At 44.9% G+C, this 16,987-nt stretch overlaps 1 long non-coding RNA gene across 1 annotated transcript in view; it reads right to left on the reverse strand.

Annotated features, from left to right (window-relative positions):
• Positions 1-8,291: 8,291 nt before the first annotated feature.
• Positions 8,292-16,987, reverse strand: part of LOC136838985 (uncharacterized) — an 83,843-nt gene continuing 75,147 nt past the window's right edge. Inside the window, exon 2 of the long non-coding RNA XR_010853175.1 lies at positions 8,292-8,529. This is a non-coding gene — a long non-coding RNA (uncharacterized lncRNA). The remainder of the gene's footprint in view (positions 8,530-16,987) is intronic.

A 16,987-nucleotide genomic window follows, 5' to 3' on the forward strand; every position in this document is an offset into this window, starting at 1 on the left:
GTTCCCATAAATATAAACATAACGAAATTCCGAGGCTATTCGCGGCGGAGTACCATAGTGTCCCCGTTTATTTTATTTATGATTTAAGTTAGAACATTCGTCATTGTTAGCAGTAATTTATTTTTTCTGCTGAGGATCAGTCGGAGGGGTTTTGGATTTGTTCCCTTGTATTAATTTTATGCTAATTTAAGAATTTCTCTCATCGCCGGTCTTATTCTGGCGGCGCTGTTCTAATGATACTCATATACCATCATTCTGCTTACAGATGGTACGTTGTGAGGAACCTGGGTGCTAACGCCATTCTCCAGCAATCGCTCGGTCATGAAGTGTGCCGAGATCGCATGCCTAGCTGCGCAGTTCATGTTGGGGATGGAATGTTTGGCATCCAGAAGGCTCTTAATTTGTTACGCTCTTTACGGACTGGCGTCCGATGAGTCGGTAACCTGTCGAGAGTCTGCTAACCTGTAGTCTCTTTCGGATATTAATACCTCTTATAGAAACTTACATTGAGAAGGAATTTTCAATTAATCCTGCCTTCTCTTCCAGGCTAAACCAGTAATCCGCACAGCGGCGCTGTCGTCCCTGAAGTCTTGGGTCGGCGGATTCGGGAGGAGTGTCGCATCCGGCAAACCTTACGTGCTTTCGGAGGAAATATGTAATCTCCTCTACCCTGGCGCCCGGATCTCCGCCACTTTACCGAAGGATGTAGCCGCCCCGATCATTGAAAAGATCCGGCTTGATACGCAACCCTCCCAAGACGACGCCCTGTGCAGAGAGGTGGCGGCTATTAATCTACATTTGGAACCCATGGTTGTAGAAGTTGATGTCCATCAGGTAGAAGGTAGGGTGGTAAGTGAGACAGGCGGGTTATTTGAATCCTCTTTTCTTAATTCACCTGTCTTCTTCTTCCTCTTCCTTCCAGGGATTCCCGAAGAGCTAACCTTGGGGACAGATCTCAATCTGTTATGCCCAAGGTGTAATCAGAGAAAAGAAGGGATTCTTGAAAACCCCTAAACCTCAAAGGTCTAATCCGGCCAGCTCCCTCTCAGTCATCTCCGGCTCCCAAACCAGTGGCGCCAATAAAGAAGGCTGCTCCCCTCATGGGTCGAGATCCAGAGTTTCAAATCTAAGTCTCCACCTGATTTTAATTCTGAGTCCATTGTCAATCTTTTTGATGCAAAAGATCGACTCTAAAGTGGAAGCTAGGCTTAAGGATATGGCTACAAGCCTACAGTCTTCAAGAGAATCTATCAATCATTGACACAGAAGGTGCAGGCCCAGGAAAGTTTGCTTTCCAGGTTCATCAGGTCCGAGCAACGCATCAGTCCCATGTTGTCCCGGGATGCCTCCAAACTTCCCCTTGATAAAGGAAACCCGTGGCATCTGGCCTTACATGCCCTCTGCATAATGACACTTTGACCATCGAAGGTTTAGGGCTCGCCGTCTGGAAGAACTGGGTTCTTTCCAGCAGCCGACTTGTTTTTCCCCATCCAGGTTTGCCCAGATTAACGGAAGAAGCCTGGGTTAGGGTCTGATAAGGTCCCAAAGAGACAGTTATTTTCCAAAGGATCAAGCTCAATCCCACCCTGTTGCGCCCTCTCACGAGTTGGGAGTGTGAGAACACGAAACTTACCCCTTTCAAAGGAAGTTTCACTATGTTCTCTACTGAGTGATGCCATTCCAACTCCTTGCACTACTAAAATTGCAGAGTTGACCCTTCAGGCCGGGTTGATGGCAAACATATGCCCCAGCTCCGGGAAACGGATTCTACTTCTCTTCTTTCCCAGAGATTTAGAGTGTTGGTTGGGAGCTCCGACAACCTTTACTGTGGGGAACTCGACCCGAGTGTGCCTCCGCTCTCTGTTCAGTGAGCAGCTACCTAGAATTCGGAAGCTCTGCTAAAAGCAGAATTTGAGGCCAGGTGCAGGTTAAGCAGCTCCCTGCATTCAGTCACCATAATCAGAAGTAACGGCTTTTGCCTACCAAGAACCCTGTTTCCAGTTTGTTACAAAGTCCTTTTGGCTTCCTTCCAGTCAGATCTTTATGACTTTGTGGTAGCCAGACAGAACTGTAGAAAACACATCTTTACGGAGGCCACCATCAGACATGAGCCTAATAGGCTAATAAAAGTTCTGTCTGGGGACCTAATCTCTTTCCAGAGGATGAGGTCAACAATGTTATGGCGTGAGGCTACTAGAGCCAACCAGAGTCTCCATTCTCGTTGGGGCCTTCCTAAGAGGAAGTTTTCTGAGACCTCCGGACCTCAACCTAAGGGAAAAGGTTCAGAGGTTCCAGGGCTTTAAGACACCTCAAGCCCCAGACTATGCTTCAGGCTGTTCCAGTCTCAGGCCAGCCCAGCCCTCCACATCTAAGGCGCACCCCAGCAGTAGTTTGTTTTGCAACCAACTCAGCCCATGCATCCCGCTGCACCAACTTTCGTGACGTCCCAGCTTTCAACGCTCGTTTGAGAGCTCTGGGACATTTCGAGGCTATAATAGGTCCAAAGGAAGCAGAGCTAGAGCCGCCACAGAGGTAGAGAGTAACATCCAGGTCCCTCTCACGAGGAAGAGGCTCAAGAGGAACCAGAGGTAACAGGACCTCCCAATCAATGAGACACCCCAGGTAGGTGGGAGATTGTATCTCTTCAGGGACCGTTGGACCTTCAGCCCGTGGGCCCACAGCATAGTCTCAAAGGTCTGGGTGGAGCTGGTGCAAAGGACCTCCTCCACCAGTCAGGTTCCTTCAACACCCATCCCAGGAGTTACAGGACTTTGCAACAGAACTCCTGCAGAAGAATGCACAAGGAAAGTCAGACACTTGAAATTTCAAGGCCGTCTGTTCAGTGTTCCAAAGAAGGACTCACACAAGAGGAGAGTAATTCTGGATCTGTCCTGCTCAATTCATTCATTCAATGCGACAAATTCCACATGTTACAATCTGCAGGTACGGACTCCTTCCTCGTGGGGCACGCCACCACTCTATAGATCTTACAGACGCATATTATCACGTCCCGATTGGAAACTGCTCCCCTTACCTTACTAGGAAAACAAGCCTACTCGTTCAGAGTCATGCCATTCGGGCTCAACATAGCACCCCGAATTTTTACCAAGCTGGCAGAGACAGTAGTCCAAGAGCTGCGGTCCCAAGGGATCATATTAGCGCGTATCTGACGTGATTGGATAATTTGGGCACCCAATGCCAAAGAATGTCAAAGAGCAACCCATATAGTCATCAATTTCTTGGAGTACCTCGTTCTAAATAAACAGAAAGAAATCACGCTTTAGTTCAAGCAGCTCAATTTCAGTGTGGCTAGAATTCATTGGGACCTCAGCACTCACAAACTGTCACTACCACCAGCTAAAAGGAAAGAAATAGCCAAAGCTACCAGACAGTTCCTCAGAAACAAACATGCCTCTCGTCATACCCAGGAAAGGATTCTCGGCTCCCTTCAGTTTGCTTCAGTAACAGACTTGCTGCTGAAAGCCAAACTGAAAGATATAAACAGAGTACTGTATGGCGAAAACGAGCCAACAGGAGGAGCAGAGACAAACTGTCTCTGATCCCCCAGATACTGAGGAAAAGGCTTCGACCATGGTCGACAGTCAAGAGTTTGTCGAGATCAGTGCCTCTCCAGTTTCCCCCTCCATCTCTCGTGGTCCATACAGACGCCTCCCTGAGCGGTTGGGGGGGGTATTCCCAACACAAGAAAGTCCAAGGAACGTGGTCGACAGTGTTCCGCCAGTTCCATATAAACATCTTAGAGGCAATGGCAGTGTTCCTAACGTTAAAGAAACTTCGACCAGCCAGACAAATTCACATCAGGCTGGTGCTGGACAATACAGTGATAGTACATTGTCTGAACAGAGGAGGCTCCAAGTCGGGCCATATCAACCAAGTGATGATCGCAATTTTCTCCCTAGCAAGGAAACATTGTTGGCATCTGTCAGCCACCCATCTGGCAGGTGTCCAAAATGTCATTGCAGACTTACTGTCCAGGACAACCCCACTAGAGTCGGAGTGGTCTTTGGACAAGGAGTCGTTCGGGTGGATTTGCCTTCAGGTACCGGGTCTCCAGGTAGACCTGTTTGCCACAGAGAGCAACCACAAACTTCCGTGTTACGTGGCTCCCAATCTGGATCCTCTGGCTTATTCCACAGATGCAATGTCAATCGATTGGAACAGGTGGCAAAGGATCTATCTGTTTCCCCCAATAAATTTGTTGATGAAAGTTTTACACAAGCTGAGATCATTCAGAGGCCAAGTAGCACTAGTGGCACCCAACTGGCCGAAGAGCAGTTGGTTTCCTTTACTTCTAGAGTTGAAGCTCACTCCCAGACATATTCCCAACCCACATTTGACACAAATAGTACAAACTCGGACTGTGTCAGCTTCTCAAAAAATTCTCAGTGCCCTAGCTTTATGGACTTCATGAAATTTGCAGCGCATAAAGACGCTAACATTGACCCTCTTAATATATTATTCATAGAATCTGATAAAGAGAATCTACCTCAGACAGTATGACTTCGGCAGTTAGGAAATTAGCTTTGTTTTTGAGGGAATCAAATGCTCATGAAATGATCATAACCTAGCAATCTCTTTCTTCAGATCATTATTCGAGAAAGGATTGGCCACTAGTACTGTTACTACAACAAAATCTGCTTTAAAAAGAATATTTTTACATGGTTTTTATATTAATCTTTCAGACTCGTATTTTTCATCAATTCCTAAAGCATGTGCGCGTCTTAGACCAGCAACCCGTCCACACACAGTCTTCTGGTACTTAAAATATGTACTTAAATTGGCATCAGACACTGATAATTCTTTGTGTTCATACCTGAATCTGTTAAGGAAAACTTTATTCTTAGTAAGTCTAGCCTCAGGTGCTAGAATTTCTGAACTGTCTGCTCTTTCTAGAGAACCTAATCATGTTGATTTCTCCTGTCAGGTGAAGTTCTATTATCCCCAGACCCTCAGTTTTTTTTAGCAAAGAACAAAGACCCTACAGAATAGATGGTCTCCTTGGAAGATTATTCTCTCCCACAAGATTTATCCTTGTGCCCAGTCAATGCTTTAAGGGGCTTATTTAGATAGGACGTCTAAAAGAACTTAGGTCCCTTTTTGTTAGGGAAATGGAGGCAATATTTCCCTAAAAGCCATCAGACAACAAGTTCTTTATTTCATTAAACAAGCAAATCCGGAATCAGTACCTGGGGTTCATGTTAGATGTGGCCACCTCAACTAACTTTTTTTCCGTTATATGAATTTTGATGATCTTAGAAGTATACGGGTTGGAAATCACCAAAAAGTATTTAAACGCCACTATCTTAAGTCTCTAGAGGCTCTTAAATATTCCACAGTTGCTGCGGGTAATGTTGTCCCTCCTGGTCCAGCTCAAGTTTGTTCCCTCCCCCCTCTTACCTGTGAGTTTAGTCTCTAGCCTTCCTGTCTCACCTGCTTACCCTGCGTCTAACCTTGAGTCGGCTCTGCCCCATAGCCTAGCCCATTCACATTCCGCAATTACCTTATTGTCATTTATTTTTGTTAGCCTTTAGTATCTTGGTTGGGTTAATCTTATAGATTTCTGAATTTTTATCTGTGTGCCTCTGAGTTTTGGTTTTGTGGTTAATATTTCGAATTGTCAGTATTAAAACACAGTGAAGTTTTCTCTAATGTTTTATTTAGATCCGTTGAGTATTCTTTGAAGCGTGCCACCAAGCTCTCGTATGGCTAATTCTCTGTCACTATTTCACTGGCTGACACAGGTCGAGCCCACAAAAGGGATTTTGACAAAGGAAAAATCTATTTCTGGGGGAAGACCTGTGTCACCCAGTGACCCATCCCTCTCTTTTTTTTTTTTTTCCACCCAGGTGATATACTCAGCTTGGTGGGTGCTAATTTTGGGATGACGTGGCAGTCTCATGATGACGCCTAGTTTGCGAGCGGGTGAGTATCCTTGGTTACAGGTTTGTAACGGCACATCGAATTTGGGACTTTGAGAATTGAGAAGTCTGTTGGACGAAGGCCTGTGGTAGTGGTATAGCTCACCCTTAGTGTATATCGACATCTATTATAGATGAGCGAACTGGGGGTGTAAACCCGGCATTCTATATAGCTTTTTCTCTGGTAAATGTAGTACCTATACTGAGAATGTGCTAAATGGAACCAATTTCACTGGGTGACACAGGTCTTCCCCAAGAAATAGATTTTTCCTTTGTCAAAATCCCTTTTATAGAAGGCAATAATAATGCTTTGCTTTTATTATCGTTTTGGTTGTAATTTCAGTCTGATGATGAGATTATCAATTTGTAAGCTGGCACAATAATATTCTCCTTCAGTCGGCTATATTAATCATGATCAAATTAAGTCTTGAAACATCTTTACGTGTTTTTTTTATTGTTAATTATTTTCTGGGAATTTCCAAGAGATATGAGATAAGATGTACTTTAACCTATTGTGAGTCCTCAGAGCGTGATGGCATCCATAGCTTAGGTTCATGGAAAGAGATCCAGAAAATATGTAGGAGTACAATAATCTACAGGTAAACTGTGAGAAAACCTCACTGTGGAAGTAGGAAGTTGGTTAGCAAGACAGTAGGAAATGGGAATGAAGGTCAATTAAAGGGCAGCTACGGGTCAAATTTAGTAATGCTCCTCGTGTACAACGTGAAGTGCACTGATGGCATGTAGCCAGCAAGGGAGATTTTGTAATATAGAAAGTCTGACCGGGTTTCTCCCAAAGCATTTCCTTTGTATCTTCAGATAAGGAGTGTATCATAAAAATCCAAAATATGGTAAATACACTTCGATGTAATTCCTATCACAGTGTAGTTTAGATTTCATTTGTCCAGTATAAATAAGTTAAATTCACCCTGGTACATGATATTTTTCATCTTTGATTTTTACATAATTTTAGCCTAGTGTTAATGCTCATCATAATCTGAATTTAGAAGAGTAGTTCCTTTAAATGTAACTTAAAAAGGAAGCAATCACATACACTACTACAAAAGATGCAGATTAGCAAAAACCATAAAGTTTAGGCTCAGAACCACGATTTGTCAGTGCAGTAGTTAACATGTGGAACTAAATTATTAATTGTCTCCATACTGTTACCATTTAAAGACTTTATTACTCATTTTGCATAAAGAACTCTTTGCACTACTGTTTGCACTTAAGGACCTTCAGATAAACAGCTGCCAAACCTTTGAAATCATCAATGTGCCAAAGATATTAAAGCCCTACTCAAGACACTGACATACTACAGTACACCTGCACAAGATTTCGGGATGTCACAGCATCAAGCTCAGACTTTTACATCCCAGTTCACTCACAGTGTACAGTATCCTTAGCTTGTCAATTCAGTTGCACTGCTCCCCCCAACTCCCTTGACTCCAGTTTGCACTATAACAGAAAATGAGCAGTATGAGATGATCAGCTGCCAAGGATCCCCTCCAGGCTTTAGTTGGAGACACCACTAATGTTCCGTTCGTTTAGAAAATGGCTTTAATTGTCTTTGTGGCTTTACCCATTTCAGGATTCTGACAAACATACAATTCAAAACTTCAGCATTGGCTAATTGGGGAAACTATCTGTACAGTAAAGGTACTACTTGTATACACAGTATAAGTAATCAGTTAATTTACATAATTTTCTTTTTTGCTACCCAAGATTAAGGTATCAGGAATGAAAGAAAGCCAACCCAGAACCCTATATTTCTTTGTGTAAGCTCAAACTTAAATACTGATCATCCTACAAATCACAACATCGATTTTTAAAACATTAATAAGATAGTCATTAAATTTATTCTGACCATAAAACTCTTTTATTTATTACAATAGTTTATCAAGATTACTTTGCTATTTTCACAGCTCCATTTACTAAAACAAAATGTTGTTGACAGATAAAAATTAACAATATTAAGAGAAAGAAACTTTGGAGCTCTAATTCACATTTACACAATATTTATACATCTTATTCAAGAAAATATATTCAATATGAGCTAAGTAAGACTGAATTCATTAGGTGGCAAGGAAGTACCTTTGAAAAGTAATCAGTAAGACAACCGTGTTTCAAAAAATGTTTTAAAAATTATGTCCACAGCTACAGGGAAGACTTCTTTCAATTTAACTAAATTCTATCCCTTATAATTGCGATTAAAACATAATTAAGTGCATCCCCATAAACTACCAGCAGTTTAACTTCAGACATTTAAGATCTTATTATGGATGAAGTAGTCCCCCTCAGTCTTTTTTTTGTCATTAGGCAGATCAGTAAAGGAAAAGCAAAACAATTCAATTTCAGAATTTTTTATATTTTATTGAGTTTGATTAAAATATCTTTGAAAATCATATCTGAAATATGAGAGTCATCATGATACATCATAATATATAAAAATTTTGGGGAATATCAACATGAATTTCTTACCTATTCTTTTATCTTAAAATAGAAAAGCACCATACATCTTTTTGATGAAAATACAGTACAGTATACAGCACTCATAAATATAGCCAAACCCTTAGATGGCACTGGTTTTCTGAAAAGAAAAAGAAAAAAAAATATTAGATAAAACCCATTATGTAGTATATAAAAATATTTAATAAACATTTTTTCAAATACAAACCATTACTTTATATTAGTCTTACTGTGTATTATGAACTCTACAGACACTCCACAGAAAGTCCTTCAGTCCCATCTAGCAAGCTATGCACTGAGTTCTAAAGTGCCTCTAGGGGCGGGTGAAAAAAAAAAATTATTTTTTGTGTTTAAAAATGTTTTGCCACAAACTCATAATACCTCACATTTGGCTGAATAGTTACTTAGGTTTGGACCTGTGGCCATAACTAAAGTAGCCAGGACCTATGAAGTAGAGAGGGATAGCTCTTAAAAGTTCTAAGGACTAACAATTATATTTATAAATAAACTGGTTGAACATGATGTACCACTTACAAAACCATCATGCATACATGCTAGTACCCCTAAATTGATTACTGTACTTGGTAAGTATACAGTATATAAAATCTTATTTTAATATAAAAATGTCATATTTTTATATAAGTAACTTACCGAGTAATTACATTGCTGAATGCCACAATAACAGGAGGTGGGATACATGGACACAAACTACTCAAAAACACTCAGTAATGGAGATGAATTTGAAATAGATGTAGCCAGCATCAGTAAATGCTTGTTGTAACCTTCCCTGGTGAGAGAGCTACAACAGACGGATGCTGCCTCCGGTCGGTGCTCATCATCAACCTGTAGTGGCGCTTCAGTAAAGCTGAGGGTCACCTCTACTCTAGGGGGTGCCTTGCAACCGAAGAGTGCTCCAATGGTTGCCAAGACATCATAACAAATACAAAATGCCCTTGCTCTGGACACAGTACACGAAAATCAACCAGATAAAATTGTTACCTCACCCCACATAAAAATAAACCCCACCCAATAAAACAATGACTGGTGGACACTCAGGTACACAGTAACCCCCGGGCTTACCATAACCGATCACCTGAAACAAGGCGAGGAGATAGAGAAAATAAAGGATATACATACTCCTATCCTTCCTCCCCCATACCATGCCAGCCACGGAAATTGGAACTAATGTGCTGCAGTTTTCATAAGCAGTCTCCACACCTCGTAAGTAATGAGAGGCAAAAACAGATCTACATTTCCAATAAGTAGATTGAAGTACAGTATAATGGAGGAGAAAGATTGCATTTAAATGTCAACTAAGTGGCAACTGCCCTAATTTCGTGAGCTTTAACTTTCAATAAGGGTAATGCCTCTTCCTGAATACCAACGTGGGATTCAGAGATTAATTCTCTTAGAAAGAAAGACAATGTGTTCTTGGACAAAGAATGAGATAGGTTCTTCCCTGAACACCAGAGGTTATGAGAGGAATCTCTGATATTTTTAGTTCTCTCAAGATAACACTTTAGGGCTCTTAACTGGACAGAGTACTCTCTTCTGGTCTGTCAAACCAACGATACTTGTCAGGTTCTTGATAGAGAAAGAATGAGGCCAGGGATTGGATGGGTTTCATTCTTGCCTAAGAACCCAAGCTTGAACATGCACACCGCATCCCCTTGTGAGATGCCAACTTGCTTATCCAAGGCCTGCAATTTGCTAATCCTTTTGGCTGTGGCCAAGGCAACTAAAAAGAGGGTTTTCCTTGTTAAGTCCCTCAGAGATGAAGTGTGAAAGGACTCAAAAGGAGGGCCTGAGAGCCAACAAAGTACAACATCTAAGTTCCATGGTACAGAAGTCAGTTTGTCTTGTTTCTAAGTATCAAAAGATTTAATTAAGTCACTATTATCATGACTTGAAGCAAGATCCAGGCCTCTATGCCTAAACACCGAATTAAGCATGGCTCTATAACCCTTGATAGTTGAAGTCGCTAGTTGATGGGAAGACTTTAAGTTGAGCAAGAAGTCTGCTATTTGTGCTAAAGTGGTTTCAGAAGATGAGATGCCGCGTCTTCGACACCAGTTGCGGAAGACTGACCACTTAAGCCTGGTAGACGTGGGAGGATGATTGCTGCCTACAGTTGGCAACAGCCTTTGCAGCTGCTTTTGAAAAGGCTTTTGCTCTGACAAGCTTCCTGACAGTTTGAAGCCTGTCAGAGCAAGAGTGGACAAACCTTGATGAAAGCGATGGAAATGGGGTTGCTTGAGAAGACTTTGACGCTGTAGTAGGGTCTTGGGAAGCCCACCAACAGGTTGAGGAGGTCTGGAAACCACTCCCTCTATGGCCAAAACGGGGCGACAAGGGTCATTGAACAGTAGTTGTGGGAATGAAACTTGTTGATACTTCCCTCACCATGCTGAATGGCGGGAAGGCATATATGTCCAGGTGGGACCAGTCCTGGAGCATTGCGTCCATTGCCCAAGACAGAGGGTACGGGATTGGAGAACTAAGCAGAGGAAGATGGTGATTCTTCGACATCACAAACAGGTCTATTGACGGCTTCTCTCACAGTTTCCATAGGTCTGTGCACACCTGTGAATGACTGATTTATAGATTTTAGGCATACTTGCCAATTACTGCATTCCATTTGTGGCGACTTAATTCCTCCGCAAGGATGTTCAATTTGCCCTGAATAAAGCGGGTGACAATCTGGGTGCAGTTGTTCTGAGCCCAAATGAGGAGATCTTTGGCCGCCTGGAAAGCGAGAAGGAATGCATGCCTCCCTGACTCTTGATGTAGGCCAATGCTGTCATGTTGTCCAAGTGTAAGGTGACCGTCTTGCCACACATCACCGTAGTGAAATGTTGGAGGGCCAAGTGCACTGCTTTCAGGTACCTCACGCTGATGCATGTTGGGGTCTCCTTACTGAGCCATAGTAGGGGCTAAATACATACTATGACTGTTTCTCTTGAAGGGAGGATGGAAGTACTATGTATGAGCTGGTAGGTTTGAGTGTTTATATACAAGTGGATGGAGTGACATCTGTCACTGGTGAAGACTGGATGCCACACTGAATTCATGCAATGGGCAGCTTAAATTCGAAATTTCGCGGTAGCGTTCCAATATTTTGGTGTAGGTAACTTCCCCAACTCCCCAACTTTCAGGGAAGGATAGGTACAACACTAATAACGAGCCTAATTCGTTTATGCCCTATGCCCATGAGAGGGGAGGAGGGAGGGCTTTGATCATGTAGTTACTTGATAAGTATATAAAAAATGATATTTTAATAATAAAATAAAGTTTGTTCATACTTACCTGGCAGATATATATATAGCTGTATTCTCCAAGTCCCACAGAATTTCAAAAACTCACGGCAAAATTGCATGGGGCCAGGTGGTTAGTACCCATTCCGCCGCTGGGAGGCGGGTATCAGAACCATTCCGTTTTCTATTCAAGATTTTCTAGTGCCACTGTCTCCTGAGGAGGAGGTGGGCACTATGATTATATATATCTGCCAGGTAAGTATGAACAAACTTTATTTTATTATTAAAATATCATTTTGTTCATGAGACTTACCTGTCAGATATATATATAGCTGAATCCCACCACTGGAGGTGGGAAGAGACAGAATAAGTTTAGGAAACAAAAAAATATGCCAAGCGAACTGGCGCCTTGGTTCCTTACCTGTTACATAGCTGACTTCGATACTGTCACCCAAGCCTGCTTCTGCTTTTACTAGAGTCTCCAGCAAGGTAGTGACCTATATAGCTGGTGAGGTTCTAGATGATCTGTCCACGGGGGCGTGACCACAATAGGACTAGATCATAAGACCATACTGTGAGGGCAAAGGACAACGACCAACCACCTGACCGAGCCTATCTAAGTAATAAAACTTAGTATAAGCTAAAAGACTGGGATGTCCACCTCAATGGCCAACCCAACAACCATAAAAACACAAAATCAAGATTAAAAATACTTCCCAACCCCTAAAGGATAGGAAGAGTATTGCTCTCTGCCCAACAAGCATGCGAACGTATGGTCCTAGCTTAGCAGTTTCAAATGTCGTCTTCACATCCACCAAGAAATGTGAAGCGAACACTGAATCGCTTACGCCAGAAGGTGGTACCCAGAAGATCGCTAGGGACATGTTCTGGAAAGCCACCGAGTCGCGATAAAGCTCTCACTAAAGTGAGCCTTGACTTTCAGGAGTCTCATGTCGCTGTCTTGCAGGTAGAATGAGCCTCCCTGAACGCACTTCTTAAAAAGAATGTCAGAGCATTCTTGGACATCGGAAGAGTCGGCCTTTGACAGAACACCACAAATTGTCCGATGGGCCTCTGCCTCCTTTCGTCCTATCTAAGAAGAAATTGAGAGCCCTGACAGGACACAGGACTCTCTCTTATTCTTGCCCAAGAATTTCTCCTATATCCTTGATCTCAAAACTCTTGGGCCAAGGGTGAAGGGTTCTCATTCTTAGCGAGAACATAGGCTAAAGGAGCATAAGGCCTTATGCCCTCTAAAGTCTATGTGTTTGTTGATGGCTTGAACTTCACTAACTCTCTTAGCTTGTCACCAGAGCAGTTAGGAAAAAAGCCTTCCTGTCACATTCTGAGCAATGCCGAATGAAGAGGTTCAATGTAACCACTTGAAAAAATTCTAGGACGATATCCAGGTTCAAGAAGGCATCCACGGATGAGATACCTTAGAAGTCTCAAAGGGCCTCAAAAAGAGATCGTGAAGATCCTTGTTGTCGGTTAAGTCTAAAACTCTGTGTCTGAAGACTGCCGACAGCATTTCAACGTCCTTTAATTATTAGAGACTGCCCTTTTCCTTCTCCCCAAGATGAAGAAGGGAAGTCTGCTATCTGAGGCACAGAGATCAAGGTTGAGGAAAATCCCCTTGCTTCTGCACCCCTTTCCGAAATTGGCCCACTAAGATTGGTACACCAAATTGGAGGAGGGTCTCCTGGCGCCAGCGATAGCCCTTGCCACTGCTCATGAAAACCCTCGCTCGCCAATTTTGTGATAGTCTGAACGCAGTCAGACTCAGAGCGGGAGGTTTTGTGGAACCTTCGAAATGGGGCTGTCTGGAGCAGATCCCTAAATCTAAGGAGGCGCTCTTGGAAGTCCACCAGGAAGGTCCACGGTCTCTGTGAACCACCCTGCTACTGGGCCAAAGGGGCGATCAACATCATTACGTCCCTTCCGGCGCTCTCAATTTTCCTGATGACCTCCCCAGAATCTTGAAGGAGGAAAGCGTAAAGATCCAATCCTTTCCAATCCCAGAGGGGGCATCTACCGCTACTGCTCCTGGATCTAGTACGGAGAGCAGTATAGAGAAAGCCTCTTGTCCTGGATGTCGTGAAGAGATCCCACCAGGGGACTTCCTCAAAATCTCCACAGCTCCTGACACACCTCCTCATGAAGGTCCACTCGGTCGGTGTGGAAGATGTTGCCGACTGAGAAGGTCCTCGGGACATTCTCCACTCCTGCCACGAACCTCGTGAGGATCGTGACCCCGAGCATGCGCCCAAAGCAGGATCTCCTGCCAGGATGCAAACAGGGACCGGGAGTCGAGTTCCTCCCTGTTTCTTGAGGTATACCAGGGCTGTGGTGTTGTCCGGTTACCTGTATCACTCGGCCTGAAGCTTGGCTCAAGAAAAAAAGCAGGGTCAGCAGAATCGCCCCAAACTCTTTCAGATTGATGTGCCAGGACACCTGTTCCCCTCTCCAGGTGCCTGACACTTCCTTCCCCCTAGTGTTGCTCTCATCCCTCCTGGATGGTCCGGAAAACAACACTATATCAGCTCTGAAGGTGTAGAGAAAACCTCTTCTGCCAACTTTGAGGGGTCGAGTCACCACCTCAGGAGATCCTGACTACTGGAGATCCTCAGGACTCTCTTTAGATCCTCCTTGTTTATCTAGTTTCCGCCAGGAAAAAACTGGAGGGATCTGAGATGCAGTCTTCAGGAAACCAACTTCTCCAGCGAGGAAATGGTCCCCAGCAAACTCAACATTCCCTCACCGGGCATGTTTCCTTCCCCAGGTAGGATGGGACTTTCCAAAGCATTGCACTGCCGTTCTGGGACGGAAAAGCTCAAAGCCACTGAATCCATCTGAATCCCCAGAACACTATGGACTGCGTGGGGACCAGAAGGGACTTGTCTCGTTCACAAGTCCTAGGGACTTCGCCAACTTCAAAGTCGATTTTCAGGTCCTCCAGACAATTTGACTGTGAAGAGGCTCAAAGAGCCAATCGTTCAGGTAAATGCGAGATTCGTATGCCCGCTATGAAGCCATCTCGCCACATTCTTCATGATGATCGTGAAGATTATAGGGGCTTATGCTTATCCCGAAGCAAAGAGCTCTGAATTGGAACACTCGTCCCCGATACAAACCTCAGGAACTTCCTCGACTGGGGATGTATGGGGACGTGAAAGAAGGTGTCCCCGAAGGTCCAGCGAGAAAACCAATCTCCTGGTCTAAATGCTCCTAGAACAGACTAGGACGTCTCCATCGTGAACTTCCCTTCGCCATGAAGCGGTTCAGTCCGCTGACATCAGGACTGATCTCCATCCTTCCGACTGCTTCGAACTAGAAACAGTCGGCAGAAGAACCCCTGGGAGTCCAGCTCCAGGACTAGCTCCACAGCTTTTTTCTCGAGCATTTGCACTAATAACTCAAAAGGGGCTGTTGCTTCTCTTGATAGTAAAAGGGCGACAAATCCCTGGGCGCGTGCACAGATGTGGCGTGTCGAGAAAGGGGATCTTGCATCCTCTCTCGATAATTAGGAGGGACCAGGAGTCCGCCCCTCTTGCTCTCAGGCTCCCAAAACGAAAGAAGCCTGGCTCCTACAGGTGTCTGGAGGCGCTGGGTCACTTCTTGCCCTAGGTTTGAGGGGGGCTCCTCTGGAAAGACCTCTTCCTCAGGGAAAGGATCTATACGAAGAAGCTCCTCTGCGAAAGGGGCTTCTGTTTCCTGGAGGTCTGACCCGACAAGCGACAAAGGGACTGCCGGGCGTTTGACCCAGGGCCAAGAGATCTTGGAGTGGCCTTCTCCTTCAAGCTGGCGGCGAGATCCTTGATCAAAGACAGGGGAGAGAGATGGCTGGACAACGGGCGAACAGCAATCCTGCCCTCTGCGACGGAGAAACTGATTTAGTGTAAAGTTACAGTACAAGGCCCTCTTCTTCAAGAGGCCCGTACAAAAGAGGGACGCCAGTTCCTCCTAGTCATCCCTGATGGCCTTGTCCAAGCAGATCAAGATGCTGGACAGCTCCCTCAGGCTGATAGAGAAGGAACTTCTAATCTTAACGTCTAGAGTCCCCAAATACCAGTCCAGGAAATAAAGACTTCCATGGGACGAAAAAGTCCCTTCAAATGAGATCCGTCTCCGACAAAGTCCACGACACTTTGGTTGCAGATAGGAAGGACCTTCTAGGCGCTGCTTTGACCAAGGTAGCGAAGACCCTGGGGCGATGGAAGGAACACTTGAGCCGACGTCCTCTCCGGTCTAGTACCACAACCTGCCTTGTCGCAAAGCTTGGGACGGAGGCAGTAAAAAGAAGTCTTGCCTTGGGACTTTCTTTCCTCAATCCAGGTGTTAACCTTCTTGAAGGCCTCTTCGTGGCAGAGACGAAGTCATCTTAACAAACCCGGCGCTCTCATGGTCTTGGACGAAGTTAACTGCGAAGGAGGAGAGAGAGGGAGCCGAGGGTTTGAACTTGTCGCCAAACAAGTCCTTGAGAAGACCGGCTAACACCTGGTAGACCGTGACGCGAAGTAGGCGAGGCTGCTCAAGGTCTGCAGGCTCCGACTCACAAGAGACTTCTTCTTCAATGGAAGAAAACCAGAGAGTCTCCCAAGTCCTTGGGAGAACGAAGACCTTGCGGTGCAACACGCAGAAGGAGCTTCTTTCCCGCAGTCTTTGATTGCTCTGGAAGCGTCACGTTGAACAACCAAAGAGGCGTCCTGATGAGCGTCTGGACGCAGCGTCCAGCCGATCGGCCCAGCCGGCGTCCTGCACGGCAGCAGAGGAGCGTCCTGACCGAGCAGCTACAGAAGCGGCCCAGGATAGCTGCTTGCGAGAGCGTCAGGTTGCAGCCGATCGCCACGATGGCGATCCAGCGAAGCGGTCTTGATTGCTCTGAAGAGTCAGACGAGCAACCAAAGAGAAGTCCTGATGAGCGTCCATCCGGAAAGACGCACGGCAGCGAGAGGGGCGCCCTGACGAGCAGCTACAGAAGCGCAAGGATAGCTGCTTCGCGGAGCGCCACGCTGCAGCCGATGGAAAAGCCCGAAACACTCAAAGAAGGCGTTAGTAACGCTTGAGAAAGAGGGCGTGAAGCGCCCTCTTCTGGAAGCTTCTCTAAAGCGAGAGTCCTTCCGAGAGTTCCACCCCTTGCACGAGGACGCCCCGGGAGGACGAGAAGCAAACTTCAGATACGTGCTACCCAGCACGATCCTGGCAGCCTGAGAAAACGTCAACAGATCCTGCGAAGGACGCCAGATCGGTGGGAAGACCCGTAACCCTCTTGGCGTGCTTTCGACATGTCCATTCCCTGAGTCCTGGGAGTCCGACAGAGGTCCA

Source organism: Macrobrachium rosenbergii, chromosome 1 (assembly GCF_040412425.1).
Source record: "Macrobrachium rosenbergii isolate ZJJX-2024 chromosome 1, ASM4041242v1, whole genome shotgun sequence".
NCBI classification, from domain to species: Eukaryota; Metazoa; Arthropoda; class Malacostraca; order Decapoda; family Palaemonidae; genus Macrobrachium; species Macrobrachium rosenbergii.